This window comes from Hibiscus syriacus, unplaced genomic scaffold (assembly GCF_006381635.1).
Source record: "Hibiscus syriacus cultivar Baekdansim isolate YM2019G1 unplaced genomic scaffold, ASM638163v2 tig00110819_pilon, whole genome shotgun sequence".
NCBI lineage: Eukaryota > Viridiplantae > Streptophyta > Magnoliopsida > Malvales > Malvaceae > Hibiscus > Hibiscus syriacus.
This window is the reverse complement of record NW_024062875.1, coordinates 480668-486701: the sequence shown is the minus strand read 5'-3', so window position 1 is coordinate 486701 and position 6034 is coordinate 480668.

Sequence of the window (6034 nt, the reverse complement as noted above, 5' to 3'; positions counted from 1 at the left end):
ATATTTTGGAGATAAAACTCTTTGATGTTTGGGGCATTGATTTCATAGGACCGTTCCCATCTTCTTTTGGAGACTTATACATTTGCTTGCTGTGGATTACGTCTCAAAGTGGGTTGAAGCGATTGCCACCGAGGAATGACTCTAAGACGGTGCTCAAGTTCCTTCATAAGAATATCTTTACTCGATTTGGAGTTCCGAGAGCTATCATCAGTGATGAGGGCCCACTTTGATAACAAGCTAATTTCAAAGGCATTACAGAAATACGAAGTGCGACATAAAATTACCACAGCATATTACCCATAAACAAATGGGCAAGCTGAAGTGTCCAACCATGAAGTCAAGTAGATTCTCGAGAAGGTGGTGAACCCTCGAAGGAAATATTGGTCCCCAAAACTCGATGAAACGCTCTGGGCATACCAGACGACATTTAAAACACCTTTGGGAATGTCGCCCTGCAAGATGGTATATGGAAAAGCCTGTCACCTGCCAGTTGAGCTAGAACACAAGGCATACTGGGCAATCAAGAAGCTAAACTTCGACGCGCAACTTACTGGGGAAAAACGACTGCTCGATCTGAACGAAATGGAAGAGTTTCGAGCGCAAGCATATGAAAATACCAAGCTCTACAAGGAAAAAACAAAGAAGTGGCATGACAAAATGCTTTTGCCACGGTATTTTCATGTTGGCCAGAAAGTGCTCTTGTTTAACTCTAGGCTCAAACTCTTCCCTGGAAAACTGAAGTTACGATGGTCGGGACCATTCGAAGTCCACCATGTTTACCCGTATGGTGCTGTTGATATCAAGAACATGGACGATGGGTCCATCTTTAAAGTTAATGGCCAGCACCTGAAGGCTTACCAAGAAGTCCCACCATTGCGTGACAAGACTGCACTTCTCTTGCATGAAGTTGATACTGGCCCAACATCTTAAGGATGCCGTGACATTTTAGTTTTACTCCTATGCATAAATAAATGGTTATTTTGTTATTGTTTTTATTCAGTTTCCTTTTAATTTACTATTTTATTTTTCTTTGTAAGGTTAGGTTCCATCCAAATTTCAACCGTACCAGCATCAAATCATGAACAGTCCAGCTCCACACAATTTCAAAAGCGCACACGTCGTACGACCGTCGCACCACCACAAGCGTAAAGTCAAGGTACCTTGCATTGTATTGCATGTCATAACATGTAGTTTAATTTTCAATAGTTTTTTAAGCATTGAGGACAATGCTTCTCTCAAGTTTGGGGGAGGTAGGGTTCTTAAATCATTGCATGATAGTATTAGTAGAATGAATATGCCATGACATTAGTAAGTGGTTGAATGGGTTTCTGGAATAAATTAATGATGTCCGATGATGATGAACTCTTGATGGATAGGATTGAATGTACATGACTGTTGAGGATGACAGAACCAACTCTAAGACTTGTTTCTTGAAACCCTTGAATACACGATTGTATGTTTTTCATGCTTAAGAAACTTAAAATTTTTTATAAGAGAATTCTTGCATGTCTTGGCATAAACGATAAAAACCCACTCTGTTATTAAAAAAAGAAAAAAGAATGAAGTTGTGAATAAATGCTTCGGCATATCTGTAGAAGGACACTCCGCTATGCCATGGCATTGCCTGGAAACTACAAATAAATAAAAGGCTGGGGTATATGAGTGAATGAAAGTAGTCACGGGATGACTCTATCTGACTAACTTGAGGGTGGAAGGTATGCTCCCTTTCACCTAGAGTGTGGGATGGTAGGTGTGATGGGCTAACTCCCTTCGTAGCAGGAATAAAAAAAGAAAAAAAATCAATATGGGAGTAAACTCGTAAATGTCGTGGCAAAACAAAGAAGCGTAGGAATTTTTAGGTTTGTTAAGCATGGACTGGATACAAACACACACACACACACAAAGAATCTTGCCCTAGGGGACAGTACTTGATTTCTCAAACTAGTCTAGCATGTTGAAGCCAAATGTTCTGAGGGCTGAAATTTTATCCCATATAACTATTCTGCTTCTGAACTTGCCATGGTATTTTTATTTTACTTAATACTATCAATTGCTTGAGGATAAGCAATAGCTTAAGTTTGGGGGTGTGATAACTCCGTAAAAAGGTCATATTTGGGACCTTTTCACTTAAGTTATTAACTGACTAAGAGCCCATTTAGGATCATATAGATGCATTTAGGAGCATATAGTTGCATGTGGTGAAATTATGTTTGTCGCGGCATTTTATTTTGTAATCAATGTTGCTTTATTGGGAAGGTGTTTTTCTGGTGATGTGCAGGATTTGGGAGCAAGGAAAAGTAAAAGGGAAATGTCGTGACATAAGGAGACTGCTGAGCAAAATGCAAATGCCGAACCAGATGGCATTTTAAGAACGATTAAAACGAGAGAAAAATATTTTTAGTAAGAGTCAACTGTCACAGTATAAAAAAGTGCTTTCTGCAATCAACATTAAAGGAGGGGCCAATTACCATCTTTAACACAAAACCCTAGGTTCATTATCCCCTATAAATAAAAGATGAAGCCTGACTTTTTAAAAGAGATTTGGAGATTTTAGACAGCCGCCAAGAGCCTAAAAATTCGGAGAAAAGTTCTCTCTTTTTCCCATCAATCATTTTTGCCGTGGCATTCCTCCGTTGACAAGCTAGGGAGTGGCGAACTAGGCATCCGAGAGGAGCTAGATCGCTGGGACTGTTCGTGGTGGCTGAGGGAAGCTCTGGCAGTGGACGTCAAAGGCTTTTCCTCATTCCCTTTGCTCTTTGCTTTCGTTATTTATTATTTGGGTTGTAAGAAATGAATTAACTTGCTTTGTGCTTGCTTATTCGAACCCCATTATGAACTAATCCTATTTGGTGGGAGTTTACTTTGGATATTTAAGATTTACTTTAATGAATGATTGTTTTTCTATGTTATAATCTGTTTTGCTTATGAATTTTAATGCCTTAAGGTTATAGGAGCTATGAAAGTAGCCATTCCTTAGGTAATTACTTAGTGTTCGAGAGAATGCCTAAGTAGCATATCCTTAGTATTCGAGAGAAACTAGGGAGGAACCACATAAGCAAGGGTTCTAGATAGTAACTAGGCCTAATCCACCTTAGAGATAAGGCTAGGATTTCATTCGACTAAAAGGAGTTGTGCATGAGCGATAGGTTAGATGTTAATGCTGCCGCAAAAAGGTATTGCCAAGACATATCCTTATCTGGACCAAAAGGATCCCTGCAGTAGCTAACGCTAATCGGTTTGCCAAGGCATCTTCAATCTGTCGAGTCCCTTAACTAGAGATAGCATAGGGAACCCTTAGTAAACTCTGTCGGGCAGTTAAGGCATAGAAGTAAAACCATTCTGAGAAATGGACTTAGATTTTCCTAGGTAACTCCCATCATCATTCCCATAGTAGCTTGTCGTGTGAGGAGTCTAAAGTTCTTATAAGCAAATCCAGTATTTACAGTTTATTTTGCCTTTACATTTTTATTTGATCGCACTACACACAATCCATTTTGCCACAACATATTCATCTGCTACCACATTGCCATCGTTCCATTTCCATATCATCCATTCATTTTGCCATCATCATCATTTGTATATATACCATCTCTAACTTTACTTAGGTGACAGAGTAAAGTGTCGTGACAAACTTATTTGATTTCCTCCAATCCCTATGGAGAACGATACTCACTTATCACTTTATTACTTGTTCGATTGTGTATACTTGCACACATATATCCACACCATTTATAGTACTCACACACAGCGGACAATAGGGGAGGGCTCGAGAGTGGTGTCAAGGAGACTAGACTTAGAGTTTGTTCGTTGAATGTAGGCACATTAAATGCTAGGGCTGGAGACTGACGTACTTAGTAATAGGAAAACAGATTTGCATGTATTCAGAGACTAAGTGGAAAAGGCTAGTGCCAGAGAGTAGTAATGGGTACAAGTGTGGTATTCAGGCGTAGATAATGCTAGAATTGAGTGGGTATCTTGGTATCCTCTAGGCTCAAGGAAAATGTAGTTGAAGTTTGTAGATCCGGGATAGGATCATGATGATTAAGGTTATTATAGAAGCGAAGTGGTGAATGTTCTTTCAGTGTACGATCCACACATTGGCCTAGGGGAGGGGGAGAAACATTGCTTCTGGTATCAGTTAGCTGATGTACTTAGGAGCATTCGGAGGACCAAGAGTTTTCATAGGGGGAGACTTCAATGGCCATGTAGGTAGTGCAACCGACGGTATAACGATGTTCATGGGGGTTTCGGTTTTGGTAGTAGGAACGAGGAGTGGCGTATGTTGCTTGAATTTGCTACTGTACACGATATGGTGGTCACTAACTCCTGCTTTAACAAGAGAGATGTGAACTTGATTACGTTCCATAGCGAGGGACATTGTACCCAAATCGACTACATCCTGGTTCGAAATCGGGATCGATGGGCTTGCATTGACTGTAAAGTGTTCCCTGAAGAGGCATGTACATCACAACACAAATTTTTGGTTTTGGTGTTCCACGTACGCCACGGGTGGAGCACTCATAGGAGGGTTAAACTTGGTAAACCTAGGATCCTTTGGAAGAACTTACATGGAGCAACAGTTGATGACTTTAGCAGTAAGGTTTTGTCTAATACATGTTTTGGAACTAAAAACTCAAATAATACAGATATGTTATGGAAAATATGGCAAATTCCATCAGAGAGGTGGGCAAAAACACCTTTGGGTTGTCGAAGTCCAAACTAAGGTGAAGACAAAGCAAACTTGCTTCAAGGAGTTTCTACAATGCAATGACGACGAAGAAAGATCGAGAGCTAAACAAAGATACAAGGAGGTAAAGTGGGAAGCCAAGAAAACAATGTCTAAAGCAAAGAATAAGGCATTAGGTTTATTAAGGACAACAATGGTGTTCTTTTAGTGAAAGATCATGATATTAAGAGGGTGTGGGGTAGTTACTTCTTTAGCTTATTTAATGACGGTGTCTCTCCCTATATAGATAGTAACGTTGATGGGTCAGCCAACCATCACACTGCGAACAATAACTGCCCTACAAGTAGGATTGGGTTTGAGGAAGTCAAAATGGCTCTTAGAAAGATGGGGAGGGATAAAGCTGTCGGTCCAGATCAAATTCCTATCACTGTGTGGTTTGCCCTAGGAGAAGAGGGAGTTAAGTGGTTGACCAATATCTTTAATATTATTTTAGAGACTGCCAAGATGCCAGAGGAGTGGAGAGAGTTTATGGTGATATCAATCTATAAGAATAAAGGAGATCCCCAACGTTGTGGCAACTACAGAGGTATTAAACTATTCAGCCATATCATTTTACTAGGTTGAGACATGTTACTAGGGTTTCGGAAAATCAATTTGGCTTTATGCCAGACAGGTCTACTACGGAGGCGATTCATCTACTTCGATGGCTTATGGAGAAATACAAGGGAAAATAGAGATCTTCACATGGCGTTCATTGACATTGAGAAGGCGTATGAAAGCGTTCCCCGCGATACAATCTGAAAGACCTTGGAAACGAGACGGATCTCAGGTGCTTATATCGGGGCGATTCGTGATATTTACTGTAGATCTAATATTTACGTCAGGACTACAATTGGCGACACCGAGGCATTCCCGGTGGAAATCAGACTCCACCATTGGTCGGCTTTTAGCCCTTGCATCTTCGCCTTGATTATGGACGACATCTATTGTGCGACACCAGACGATGTTCCATGGTGTATGCTTTTCGCTGATGACATTGTCCTAGTTGCTGAAACAAAAATTGAGCTGAATAGTAGACTGGCTGCCTGGAAGACTGCTTTGGAAGAAAAAGGTCTAAGGATCAATATTGAAAAGACATAATATTTATGTTCAAACTTCAGTGAGAACCAAAATGATGAAGATGTAGAAGTATGCATAGAAGGCACATTATCCCCTCAAGTAATGTTTCAAGTACCTAGGGTCTATGATACATAAAGATGGGGGTGTAGATGAAGACGTTACACATCGTATAAATACGGGATGGCTAAAGTGGAGGGATGCTACTGGAGTTTTGTGTGACAAAAAGGT